Below are 14,680 nucleotides of genomic sequence, written 5' to 3'. Positions count from 1 at the left end.
TACAGATTCTGAGTATGTAACTGGGCTTGATGAAATCAGCATTTCTTTTGCTTCCCTGTCCGTAGGGAAGCTCACTTTTAGTCACAGTAGCTCCCACAAGTGTCTCCTCAGTGTGTTCCCATTTCCTTAGAAAAAGTGTATTTGCTGGGAGAAAAGTGCATTACTGTGTGATTTCACCGTTCAGCAAATACATGTGTAGAAGCACAGCACTAGCAGAAACGACCGTTTCTCAACGTTTTCTAACTCAGGGAACAAGTTGCACACTTCTGAGATGCATTTGGGCAACTTTGTCAGAAATGAGTTTTTTGCCTAAAGAGACATGCCTATTTGCGCAGTAGTACAGATTATGAGTATGTAACTTGGCTTGATGAAATCAGCATTTCTCTTGCTTCCCTGTGCGTAGGGAAGCTCAGTTTTAGTCACAGTAGCTTCCACAAGTGTCTCCTCAGTGTGTTCCCATTTCCTTAGAAACAGTGTATTTGCTCGGAGAAAAGTGCATTACTGTGCGCTTTCACCTTTCAGCAAATACATGTGTAGAAGCACAGCGCTAGCAGAAACAACCGTTTCTCGACGTTTTCTAACTCAGGGAACAAGTTGCACACTTCTGAGATGCTTTTGGGCAACTTTGTCAGAAATGAGTTTTTTGCCTACAGATTCATGCCTACTTGCGCAGTAGTAAGGATTCTGAGTATGTAACTGGGCTTGATGAAATCAGCATTTCTCTTGCTTCCCTGTGCGTAGGGAAGCTCAGTTTTAGTCACTGTAGCTCCCACAAGTGTCTCCTCAGTGTGTTCCCATTTCCTTAGAAACAGTGTATTTGCTGGGAGAAATGTGCATTACTGTGCGCTTTCACCGTTCAGCAAATACATGTGTAGAAGCACAGCGCTAGCAAAAACGACCGTTTCTCGACGTGTCTAACTCAGGGAACAAGTTGCACACTTCTGAGATGCATTTGGGCAACTTTGTCAGAAATGAGTTTTTTGCCTAAAGAGACATGCCTATTTGCGCAGTAGTACAGATTCTGAGTATGTAACTGGGCTTGATGAAATCAGCATTTCTCTTGCTTCCCTGTGCGTAGGGAAGCTCAGTTTTAGTCACTGTAGCTCCCACAAGTGTCTCCTCAGTGTGTTCCCATTTCCTTAGAAACAGTGTATTTGCTGGGAGACAAGTGCATTACTGTGCGCTTTCACCGTTCAGCAAATACATGTGTAGAAGCACAGCGCTAGCAGAAACGACCGTTTCTCGACGTTTTCTAACTCAGGGAACAAGTTGCACACTTCTGAGATGCATTTGGGCAACTTTGTCAGAAATGAGTTTTTTGCCTACAGAGACATGCCTATTTGCGCAGTAGTACAGATTTTGAGTATGTAACTGGGCTTGACGAAATCCGCATTTCTCTTGCTTCCCTGTGCGTAGGGAAGCTCAGTTTTAGTCACAGTAGCTCCCACAAATGTCTCCTCAGTGTGTTCCCATTTCCTTAGAAACAGTGTATTTTCTGGGAGAAAAGTGCATTACTGTGCGCTTTCACCGTTCAGCAAATACATGTGTAGAAGCACAGCGCTCGCAGAAACGACCATTTCTCAACGTTTTCTAACTCAGGGAACAAGATGCACACTTCTGAGATTCATTTGGGCAACTTTGTCAGAAATGAGTTTTTTGCCTAAAGAGACATGCCTATTTGCGCAGTAGTACAGATTCTGAGTATGTAACTGGGCTTGATGAAATCAGCATTTCTTTTGCTTCCCTGTCCGTAGGGAAGCTCACTTTTAGTCACAGTAGCTCCCACAAGTGTCTCCTCAGTGTGTTCCCATTTCCTTAGAAAAAGTGTATTTGCTGGGAGAAAAGTGCATTACTGTGTGATTTCACCGTTCAGCAAATACATGTGTAGAAGCACAGCACTAGCAGAAACGACCGTTTCTCAACGTTTTCTAACTCAGGGAACAAGTTGCACACTTCTGAGATGCATTTGGGCAACTTTGTCAGAAATGAGTTTTTTGCCTAAAGAGACATGCCTATTTGCGCAGTAGTACAGATTCTGAGTATGTAACTGGGCTTGATGAAATCAGCATTTCTCTTGCTTCCCTGTGCGTAGGGAAGCTCAGTTTTCGTCACTGTAGCTCCCACAAGTGTCTCCTCAGTGTGTTCCCATTTCCTTAGAAACAGTGTATTTGCTGGGAGAAAAGTGCATTACTGTGCGCTTTCACCGTTCAGCAAATACATGTGTAGAAGCACAGCGCTAGCAGAAACAACCGTTTCTCGACGTTTTCTAACTCAGAGAACAAGTTGCACACTTCTGAGATGCATTTGGGCAACTTTGTCAGAAATGAGTTTTTTGCCTAAAGAGACATGCCTATTTGCGCAGTAGTACAGATTCTGAGTATGTAACTGGGCTTGATGAAATCAGCATTTCTCTTGCTTCCCTGTGCGTAGGGAAGCTCAGTTTTAGTCACAGTAGCTCCCACAAGTGTCTCCTCAGTGTGTTCCCATTTCCTTAGAAACAGTGTATTTGCTGGGAGAAAAGTGCATTACTGTGCGCTTTCACCGTTCAGCAAATACATGTGTAGAAGCACAGCGCTAGCAGAAACAACCGTTTCTCGACGTTTTCTAACTCAGGGAACAAGTTGCACACTTCTGAGATGCTTTTGGGCAACTTTGTCAGAAATGAGTTTTTTGCCTACAGATTCATGCCTATTTGCGCAGTAGTAAGGATTCTGAGTATGTAACTGGGCTTGATGAAATCAGCATTTCTCTTGCTTCCCTGTGCGTAGGGAAGCTCAGTTTTAGTCACTGTAGCTCCCACAAGTGTCTCCTCAGTGTGTTCCCATTTCCTTAGAAACAGTGTATTTGCTGGGAGAAAAGTGCATTACTGTGCGCTTTCACCGTTCAGCAAATACATGTGTAGAAGCACAGCGCTAGCAAAAACGACCGTTTCTCGACGTTTCTAACTCAGGGAACAAGTTGCACACTTCTGAGATGCATTTGGGCAACTTTGTCAGAAATGAGTTTTTTGCCTAAAGAGACATGCCTATTTGCGCAGTAGTACAGATTCTGAGTATGTAACTGGGCTTGATGAAATCAGCATTTTTCTTGCTTCCCTGTGCGTAGGGAAGCTCAGTTTTAGTCACTGTAGCTCCCACAAGTGTCTCCTCAGTGTGTTCCCATTTCCTTAGAAACAGTGTATTTGCTGGGAGACAAGTGCATTACTGTGCGCTTTCACCGTTCAGCAAATACATGTGTAGAAGCACAGCGCTAGCAGAAACGACCGTTTCTCGACGTTTTCTAACTCAGGGAACAAGTTGCACACTTCTGAGATGCATTTGGGCAACTTTGTCAGAAATGAGTTTTTTGCCTACAGAGACATGCCTATTTGCGCAGTAGTACAGATTTTGAGTATGTAACTGGGCTTGACGAAATCCGCATTTCTCTTGCTTCCCTGTGCGTAGGGAAGCTCAGTTTTAGTCACAGTAGCTCCCACAAATGTCTCCTCAGTGTGTTCCCATTTCCTTAGAAACAGTGTATTTGCTGGGAGAAAAGTGCATTACTGTGCGCTTTCACCGTTCAGCAAATACATGTGTAGAAGCACAGCGCTCGCAGAAACGACCGTTTCTCGACGTTTTCTAACTCAGGGAACTAGTTGTACACTTCTGAGATGCATTTGGGCAACATTGTCAGAAATGAGTTTTTTGCCTAAAGAGACATGCCTATTTGCGCAGTAGTACAGATTCTGAGTATGTAACTGGGCTTGATGAAATCAGCATTTCTCTTGCTTCCCTGTGCGTAGGGAAGCTCAGTTTTAGGCACAGTAGCTCCCACAAGTGTCTCCTCAGTGTGTTCCCATTTCCTTAGAAACAGTGTTTTTCCTGGGAGAAAAGTGCATTACTGTGCGCTTTAAACGTTCAGCAAATACATGTGTAGAAGCACAGCGCTAGCAGAAACGACCTTTTTTCGATGTTTTCTAACACACGGAAAAAGATGCACACTTCTGAGATGCATTTGGGCAATTTTGTCAGAAATGAGTTTTTTGCCTAAAGAGACATGCCTATTTGCGCAATAGTACAGATTCTGAGTATGTAACTGGGCTTGATGAAATCAGCATTTCTCTTGCTTCCCTGTGCGTAGGGAAGCTTAGTTTTAGTCACTGTAGCTCCCACAAGTGTCTCCTCAGTGTGTTCCCATTTCCTTAGAAACACTGTATTTGCTGGGAGAAAAGTGCATTACTGTGTGCTTTCACCGTTCAGCAAATACATGTGTAGAAGCACAGCGCTAGCAGAAACGAACGTTTCTCGACGTTTTCTAACTCAGGAAACAAGTTGCACACTTCTGAGATGCATTTGGGCAACTTTGTCAGAAATGAGTTTTTTGCCTAAAGAGACATGCCTATTTGCGCAGTAGTACAGATTCTGAGTATGTAACTGGGCTTGATGAAATCAGCATTTCTCTTGCTTCCCTGTGCATAGGGAAGCTCAGTTTTAGTCACAGTAGCTCCCACAAGTGTCTCCTCAGTGTGTTCCCATTTCCTTAGAAACAGTGTATTTGCTGGGAGAAAAGTGCATTACTGTGCGCTTTCACCATTCAGCAAATACATGTGTAGAAGCACAGCGCTAGCAGAAAAGACCGTTTCTCGGCGTTTTCTAACTCAGGGAACAAGTTGCACACTTCTGAGATGCATTTGGGCAACTTTGTCAGAAATGAGTTTTTTGCCTAAAGAGACATGCCTATTTGCGCAGTAGTACAGATTCTGAGTATGTAACTGGGCTGGATGAAATCAGCATTTCTCTTGCTTCCCTGTGCGTAGGGAAGCTCAGTTTTCGTCACGGTAGCTCCCACAAGTGTCTCCTCAGTGTGTTCCCATTTCCTTAGAAACAGTGTATTTGCTGGGAGAAAAGTGCATTACTGTGCGCTTTCACCGTTCAGCAAATACATGTGTAGAAGCACAGCGCTAGCAGAAAAGACCGTTTCTCAACGTTTTCTAACTCAGGGAACAAGTTGCACACTTCTGAGATGCATTTGGGCAACTTTGTCAGAAATGAGTTTTTTGCCTAAAGAGACATGCCTATTTGCGCAGTAGTACAGATTCTGAGTATGTAACTGGGCTTGATGAAATCAGCATTTCTCTTGCTTCCCTGTGCGTAGGGAAGCTCAGTTTTCGTCACTGTAGCTCCCACAAGTGTCTCCTCAGTGTGTTCCCATTTCCTTAGAAACAGTGTATTTGCTGGGAGAAAAGTGCATTACTGTGCGCTTTCACCGTTCAGCAAATACATGTGTAGAAGCACAGCGCTAGCAGAAACGACCGTTTCTCGACGTTTTCTAACTCAGAGAACAAGTTGCACACTTCTGAGATGCATTTGGGCAACTTTGTCAGAAATGAGTTTTTTGCCTAAAGAGACATGCCTATTTGCGCAGTAGTACAGATTCTGAGTATGTAACTGGGCTTGATGAAATCAGCATTTCTCTTGCTTCCCTGTGCGTAGGGAAGCTCAGTTTTAGTCACAGTAGCTCCCACAAGTGTCTCCTCAGTGTGTTCCCATTTCCTTAGAAACAGTGTATTTGCTGGGAGAAAAGTGCATTACTGTGCGCTTTCACCGTTCAGAAAATACATGTGTAGAAGCACAGTGCTAGCTGAAACGAACGTTTCTCGACGTTTTCTAACTCAGGGAACAAGTTGCACACTTCTGAGATGCATTTGGGCAACTTTGTCAGAAATGAGTTTTTTGCCTAAAGAGACATGCCGATTTGCGCAGTAGTACAGATTCTGAGTATGTAACTGGGCTTGATGAAATCAGCATTTCTCTTGCTTCCCTGTGCGTAGGGAAGCTCAGTTTTAGTCACAGTAGCTCCCACAAGTGTCTCCTCAGTGTGTTCCCATTTCCTTAGAAACAGTGTATTTGCTGGGAGAAAAGTGCATTACTGTGCGCTTTCACCGTTCAGCAAATACATGTGTAGAAGCACAGTGCTAGCTGAAACGAACGTTTCTCGACGTTTTCTAACTCAGGGAACAAGTTGCACACTTCTGAGATGCATTTGGGCAACTTTGTCAGAAATGAGTTTTTTGCCTAAAGAGACATGCCTATTTGCGCAGTAGTACAGATTATGAGTATGTAACTTGGCTTGATGAAATCAGCATTTCTCTTGCTTCCCTGTGCGTAGGGAAGCTCAGTTTTAGTCACAGTAGCTCCCACAAGTGTCTCCTCAGTGTGTTCCCATTTCCTTAGAAACAGTGTATTTGCTGGGAGAAAAGTGCATTACTGTGCGCTTTCACCGTTCAGCAAATACATGTGTAGAAGCACAGCGCTAGCAGAAACAACCGTTTCTCGACGTTTTCTAACTCAGGGAACAAGTTGCACACTTCTGAGATGCATTTGGGCAACTTTGTCAGAAATGAGTTTTTTGCCTACAGATTCATGCCTATTTGCGCAGTAGTAAGGATTCTGAGTATGTAACTGGGCTTGATGAAATCAGCATTTCTCTTGCTTCCCTGTGCGTAGGGAAGCTCAGTTTTAGTCACTGTAGCTCCCACAAGTGTCTCCTCAGTGTGTTCCCATTTCCTTAGAAACAGTGTATTTGCTGGGAGAAAAGTGCATTACTGTGCGCTTTCACCGTTCAGCAAATACATGTGTAGAAGCACAGCGCTAGCAAAAACGACCGTTTCTCGACGTTTCTAACTCAGGGAACAAGTTGCACACTTCTGAGATGCATTTGGGCAACTTTGTCAGAAATGAGTTTTTTGCCTAAAGAGACATGCCTATTTGCGCAGTAGTACAGATTCTGAGTATGTAACTGGGCTTGATGAAATCAGCATTTCTCTTGCTTCCCTGTGCGTAGGGAAGCTCAGTTTTAGTCACTGTAGCTCCCACAAGTGTCTCCTCAGTGTGTTCCCATTTCCTTAGAAACAGTGTATTTGCTGGGAGACAAGTGCATTACTGTGCGCTTTCACCGTTCAGCAAATACATGTGTAGAAGCACAGCGATGGCAGAAACGACCGTTTCTCGACGTTTTCTAACTCAGGGAACAAGTTGCACACTTCTGAGATGCATTTGGGCAACTTTGTCAGAAATGAGTTTTTTGCCTAAAGAGACATGCCTATTTGCGCAGTAGTACAGATTTTGAGTATGTAACTGGGCTTGACGAAATCCGCATTTCTCTTGCTTCCCTGTGCGTAGGGAAGCTCAGTTTTAGTCACAGTAGCTCCCACAAATGTCTCCTCAGTGTGTTCCCATTTCCTTAGAAACAGTGTATTTGCTGGGAGAAAAGTGCATTACTGTGCGCTTTCACCGTTCAGCAAATACATGTGTAGAAGCACAGCGCTCGCAGAAACGACCGTTTCTCGACGTTTTCTAACTCAGGGAACTAGTTGTACACTTCTGAGATGCATTTGGGCAACATTGTCAGAAATGAGTTTTTTGCCTAAAGAGACATGCCTATTTGCGCAGTAGTACAGATTCTGAGTATGTAACTGGGCTTGATGAAATCAGCATTTCTCTTGCTTCCCTGTGCGTAGGGAAGCTCAGTTTTAGTCACAGTAGCTCCCACAAGTGTCTCCTCAGTGTGTTCCCATTTCCTTAGAAACAGTGTTTTTCCTGGGAGAAAAGTGCATTACTGTGCGCTTTAAACGTTCAGCAAATACATGTGTAGAAGCACAGCGCTAGCAGAAACGACCTTTTTTCGATGTTTTCTAACTCACGGAAAAAGATGCACACTTCTGAGATGCATTTGGGCAATTTTGTCAGAAATGAGTTTTTTGCCTAAAGAGACATGCCTATTTGCGCAATAGTACAGATTCTGAGTATGTAACTGGGCTTGATGAAATCAGCATTTCTCTTGCTTCCCTGTGCGTAGGGAAGCTTAGTTTTAGTCACTGTAGCTCCCACAAGTGTCTCCTCAGTGTGTTCCCATTTCCTTAGAAACACTGTATTTGCTGGGAGAAAAGTGCATTACTGTGTGCTTTCACCGTTCAGCAAATACATGTGTAGAAGCACAGCGCTAGCAGAAACGAACGTTTCTCGACGTTTTCTAACTCAGGAAACAAGTTGCACACTTCTGAGATGCATTTGGGCAACTTTGTCAGAAATGAGTTTTTTGCCTACAGAGACATGCCTATTTGCGCAGTAGTACAGATTCTGAGTATGTAACTGGGCTTGATGAAATCAGCATTTCTCTTGCTTCCCTGTGCATAGGGAAGCTCAGTTTTAGTCACAGTAGCTCCCACAAGTGTCTCCTCAGTGTGTTCCCATTTCCTTAGAAACAGTGTATTTGCTGGGAGAAAAGTGCATTACTGTGCGCTTTCACCGTTCATCAAATACATGTGTAGAAGCACAGCGCTAGCAGAAACGACCATTTCTCAACGTTTTCTAACTCAGGGAACAAGATGCACACTTCTGAGATGCATTTGGGCAACTTTGTCAGAAATGAGTTTTTTGCCTAAAGAGACATGCCTATTTGCGCAGTAGTACAGATTCTGAGTATGTAACTGGGCTTGATGAAATCAGCATTTCTTTTGCTTCCCTGTTCATAGGGAAGTTCAGTTTTAGTCACAGTAGCTCCCACAAGTGTCTCCTCAGTGTGTTCCCATTTCCTTAGAAAAAGTGTATTTGTTGGGAGAAAAGTGCATTACTGTGTGATTTCACCGTTCAGCAAATACATGTGTGGAAGCACAGCACTAGCAGAAACGACCGTTTCTCAACGTTTTCTAACTCAGGGAACAAGTTGCACACTTCTGAGATGCATTTGGGCAACTTTGTCAGAAATGAGTTTTTTGCCTAAAGAGACATGCCTATTTGCGCAGTAGTACAGATTCTGAGTATGTAACTGGGCTTGATGAAATCAGCATTCCTCTTGCTTCTCTGTGCGTAGGGAAGCTCAGTTTTAGTCACAGTAGCTCCCACAAATTTCTCCTCAGTATATTCCCATTTCCTTAGAAAAAGAGTATTTGCTGGGAGAAAAGTGCATTACTGTGCGCTTTCAACGTTCAGCAAATACATGTGTAGAAGCACAGCGCTAGCAGAAACGACCGTTTCTCGACGTTTTCTAACTCAGGGAACAAGTTGCACACTTCTGAAATGCATTTGGGCAACTTTGTCAAAAATGAGTTGTTTGCCTACAGAGACATGCCTATTTGCGCAGTAGTACAGATTCTGAGTATGTAACTGGGCTTGATGAAATCAGCATTTCTCTTGCTTCCCTTTGCATAGGGAAGCTCAGTTTTAGTCACAGTAGCTCCCACAAGTGTCTCCTCAGTGTGTTCCCATTTCCTTAGAAACAGTGTATTTGCTGGGAGAAAAGTGCATTACTGTGCGCTTTCACCGTTCATCAAATACATGTGTAGAAGCACAGCGCTAGCAGAAACGACCATTTCTCAACGTTTTCTAACTCAGGGAACAAGATGCACACTTCTGAGATGCATTTGGGCAACTTTGTCAGAAATGAGTTTTTTGCCTAAAGAGACATGCCTATTTGCGCAGTAGTACAGATTCTGAGTATGTAACTGGGCTTGATGAAATCAGCATTTCTTTTGCTTCCCTGTTCATAGGGAAGTTCAGTTTTAGTCACAGTAGCTCCCACAAGTGTCTCCTCAGTGTGTTCCCATTTCCTTAGAAAAAGTGTATTTGTTGGGAGAAAAGTGCATTACTGTGTGATTTCACCGTTCAGCAAATACATGTGTAGAAGCACAGCACTAGCAGAAACGACCGTTTCTCAACGTTTTCTAACTCAGGGAACAAGTTGCACACTTCTGAGATGCATTTGGGCAACTTTGTCAGAAATGAGTTTTTTGCCTAAAGAGACATGCCTATTTGCGCAGTAGTACAGATTCTGAGTATGTAACTGGGCTTGATGAAATCAGCATTCCTCTTGCTTCTCTGTGCGTAGGGAAGCTCAGTTTTAGTCACAGTAGCTCCCACAAATTTCTCCTCAGTATATTCCCATTTCCTTAGAAAAAGAGTATTTGCTGGGAGAAAAGTGCATTACTGTGCGCTTTCAACGTTCAGCAAATACATGTGTAGAAGCACAGCGCTAGCAGAAACGACCGTTTCTCGACGTTTTCTAACTCAGAGAACAAGTTGCACACTTCTGAGATGCATTTGGGCAACTTTGTCAGAAATGAGTTTTTTGCCTAAAGAGACATGCCTATTTGCGCAGTAGTACAGATTCTGAGTATGTAACTGGGCTTGATGAAATCAGCATTTCTCTTGCTTCCCTGTGTGTAGGGAAGCTCAGTTTTAGTCACAGTAGCTCCCACAAGTGTCTCCTCAGTGTGTTCCCATTTCCTTATAAACAGTGTATTTGCTGGGAGAAAAGTGCATTACTGTGCGCTTTCACCGTTCAGCAAATACATGTGTAGAAGCACAGCGCTAGCAAAAACGACCGTTTCTCGACGTTTCTAACTCAGGGAACAAGTTGCACACTTCTGAGATGCATTTGGGCAACTTTGTCAGAAATGAGTTTTTTGCCTAAAGAGACATGCCTATTTGCGCAGTAGTACAGATTCTGAGTATGTAACTGGGCTTGATGAAATCAGCATTTCTCTTGCTTCCCTGTGCGTAGGGAAGCTCAGGTTTAGTCACTGTAGCTCCCACAAGTGTCTCCTCAGTGTGTTCCCATTTCCTTAGAAACAGTGTATTTGCTGGGAGACAAGTGCATTACTGTGCGCTTTCACCGTTCAGCAAATACATGTGTAGAAGCACAGCGCTAGCAGAAACGACCGTTTCTCGACGTTTTCTAACTCAGGGAACAAGTTGCACACTTCTGAGATGCATTTGGGCAACTTTGTCAGAAATGAGTTTTTTGCCTACAGAGACATGCCTATTTGCGCAGTAGTACAGATTTTGAGTATGTAACTGGGCTTGACGAAATCCGCATTTCTCTTGCTTCCCTGTGCGTAGGGAAGCTCAGTTTTAGTCACAGTAGCTCCCACAAATGTCTCCTCAGTGTGTTCCCATTTCCTTAGAAACAGTGTATTTGCTGGGAGAAAAGTGCATTACTGTGCGCTTTCACCGTTCAGCAAATACATGTGTAGAAGCACAGCGCTCGCAGAAACGACCGTTTCTCGACGTTTTCTAACTCAGGGAACTAGTTGTACACTTCTGAGATGCATTTGGGCAACATTGTCAGAAATGAGTTTTTTGCCTAAAGAGACATGCCTATTTGCGCAGTAGTACAGATTCTGAGTATGTAACTGGGCTGGATGAAATCAGCATTTCTCTTGCTTCCCTGTGCGTAGGGAAGCTCAGTTTTCGTCACGGTAGCTCCCACAAGTGTCTCCTCAGTGTGTTCCCATTTCCTTAGAAACAGTGTATTTGCTGGGAGAAAAGTGCATTACTGTGTGCTTTCACCGTTCAGCAAATACATGTGTAGAAGCACAGCGCTAGCAGAAAAGACCGTTTCTCAACGTTTTCTAACTCAGGGAACAAGTTGCACACTTCTGAGATGCATTTGGGCAACTTTGTCAGAAATGAGTTTTTTGCCTAAAGAGACATGCCTATTTGCGCAGTAGTACAGATTCTGAGTATGTAACTGGGCTTGATGAAATCAGCATTTCTCTTGCTTCCCTGTGCGTAGGGAAGCTCAGTTTTCGTCACTGTAGCTCCCACAAGTGTCTCCTCAGTGTGTTCCCATTTCCTTAGAAACAGTGTATTTGCTGGGAGAAAAGTGCATTACTGTGCGCTTTCACCGTTCAGCAAATACATGTGTAGAAGCACAGCGCTAGCAGAAACGACCGTTTCTCGACGTTTTCTAACTCAGAGAACAAGTTGCACACTTCTGAGATGCATTTGGGCAACTTTGTCAGAAATGAGTTTTTTGCCTAAAGAGACATGCCTATTTGCGCAGTAGTACAGATTCTGAGTATGTAACTGGGCTTGATGAAATCAGCATTTCTCTTGCTTCCCTGTGCGTAGGGAAGCTCAGTTTTAGTCACAGTAGCTCCCACAAGTGTCTCCTCAGTGTGTTCCCATTTCCTTAGAAACAGTGTATTTGCTGGGAGAAAAGTGCATTACTGTGCGCTTTCACCGTTCAGCAAATACATGTGTAGAAGCACAGCGCTCGCAGAAACGACCGTTTCTCGACGTTTTCTAACTCAGGGAACAAGTTGCACACTTCTGAGATGCATTTGGGCAACTTTGTCAGAAATGAGTTTTTTGCCTACAGATTCATGCCTATTTGCGCAGTAGTAAGGATTCTGAGTATGTAACTGGGCTTGATGAAATCAGCATTTCTCTTGCTTCCCTGTGCGTAGGGAAGCTCAGTTTTAGTCACTGTAGCTCCCACAAGTGTCTCCTCAGTGTGTTCCCATTTCCTTAGAAACAGTGTGTTTGCTGGGAGAAAAGTGCATTACTGTGCGCTTTCACCGTTCAGCAAATACATGTGTAGAAGCACAGCGCTAGCAAAAACGACCGTTTCTCGACGTTTCTAACTCAGGGAACAAGTTGCACACTTCTGAGATGCATTTGGGCAACTTTGTCAGAAATGAGTTTTTTGCCTAAAGAGACATGCCTATTTGCGCAGTAGTACAGATTCTGAGTATGTAACTGGGCTTGATGAAATCAGCATTTCTCTTGCTTCCCTGTGCGTAGGGAAGCTCAGTTTTAGTCACTGTAGCTCCCACAAGTGTCTCCTCAGTGTGTTCCCATTTCCTTAGAAACAGTGTATTTGCTGGGAGACAAGTGCATTACTGTGCGCTTTCACCGTTCAGCAAATACATGTGTAGAAGCACAGCGCTAGCAGAAACGACCGTTTCTCGACGTTTTCTAACTCAGGGAACAAGTTGCCCACTTCTGAGATGCATTTGGGCAACTTTGTCAGAAATGAGTTTTTTGCCTAAAGAGACATGCCTATTTGCGCAGTAGTACAGATTTTGAGTATGTAACTGGGCTTGACGAAATCCGCATTTCTCTTGCTTCCCTGTGCGTAGGGAAGCTCAGTTTTAGTCACAGTAGCTCCCACAAATGTCTCCTCAGTGTGTTCCCATTTCCTTATAAACAGTGTATTTGCTGGGAGAAAAGTGCATTACTGTGCGCTTTCACCGTTCAGCAAATACATGTGTAGAAGCACAGCGCTCGCAGAAACGACCGTTTCTCGACGTTTTCTAACTCAGGGAACTAGTTGTACACTTCTGAGATGCATTTGGGCAACATTGTGAGAAATGAGTTTTTTGCCTAAAGAGACATGCCTATTTGCGCAGTAGTACAGATTCTGAGTATGTAACTGGGCTTGATGAAATCAGCATTTCTCTTGCTTCCCTGTGCGTAGGGAAGCTCAGTTTTAGTCACAGTAGCTCCCACAAGTGTCTCCTCAGTGTGTTCCCATTTCCTTAGAAACAGTGTTTTTCCTGGGAGAAAAGTGCATTACTGTGCGCTTTAAACGTTCAGCAAATACATGTGTAGAAGCACAGCGCTAGCAGAAACGACCTTTTTTCGATGTTTTCTAACTCACGGAAAAAGATGCACACTTCTGAGATGCATTTGGGCAATTTTGTCAGAAATGAGTTTTTTGCCTAAAGAGACATGCCTATTTGCGCAATAGTACAGATTCTGAGTATGTAACTGGGCTTGATGAAATCAGCATTTCTCTTGCTTCCCTGTGCGTAGGGAAGCTTAGTTTTAGTCACTGTAGCTCCCACAAGTGTCTCCTCAGTGTGTTCCCATTTCCTTAGAAACACTGTATTTGCTGGGAGAAAAGTGCATTACTGTGTGCTTTCACCGTTCAGCAAATACATGTGTAGAAGCACAGCGCTAGCAGAAACGAACGTTTCTCGACGTTTTCTAACTCAGGAAACAAGTTGCACACTTCTGAGATGCATTTGGGCAACTTTGTCAGAAATGAGTTTTTTGCCTACAGAGACGTGCCTATTTGCGCAGTAGTACAGATTCTGAGTATGTAACTGGGCTTGATGAAATCAGCATTTCTCTTGCTTCCCTGTGCATAGGGAAGCTCAGTTTTAGTCACAGTAGCTCCCACAAGTGTCTCCTCAGTGTGTTCCCATTTCCTTAGAAACAGTGTATTTGCTGGGAGAAAAGTGCATTACTGTGCGCTTTCACCGTTCATCAAATACATGTGTAGAAGCACAGCGCTAGCAGAAACGACCATTTCTCAACGTTTTCTAACTCAGGGAACAAGATGCACACTTCTGAGATGCATTTGGGCAACTTTGTCAGAAATGAGTTTTTTGCCTAAAGAGACATGCCTATTTGCGCAGTAGTACAGATTCTGAGTATGTAACTGGGCTTGATGAAATCAGCATTTCTTTTGCTTCCCTGTTCATAGGGAAGTTCAGTTTTAGTCACAGTAGCTCCCACAAGTGTCTCCTCAGTGTGTTCCCATTTCCTTAGAAAAAGTGTATTTGTTGGGAGAAAAGTGCATTACTGTGTGATTTCACCGTTCAGCAAATACATGTGTAGAAGCACAGCACTAGCAGAAACGACCGTTTCTCAACGTTTTCTAACTCAGGGAACAAGTTGCACACTTCTGAGATGCATTTGGGCAACTTTGTCAGAAATGAGTTTTTTGCCTAAAGAGACATGCCTATTTGCGCAGTAGTACAGAATCTGAGTATGTAACTGGGCTTGATGAAATCAGCATTCCTCTTGCTTCTCTGTGCGTAGGGAAGCTCAGTTTTAGTCACAGTAGCTCCCACAAATTTCTCCACAGTATATTCCCATTTCCTTAGAAAAAGTGTATTTGCTGGGAG

This window comes from Acomys minous (genome assembly GCF_964271855.1).
Source record: "Acomys minous genome assembly, contig: scaffold_24, whole genome shotgun sequence".
Lineage (NCBI taxonomy): Eukaryota > Metazoa > Chordata > Mammalia > Rodentia > Muridae > Acomys > Acomys minous.
This window is presented reverse-complemented; position numbering follows the sequence as displayed.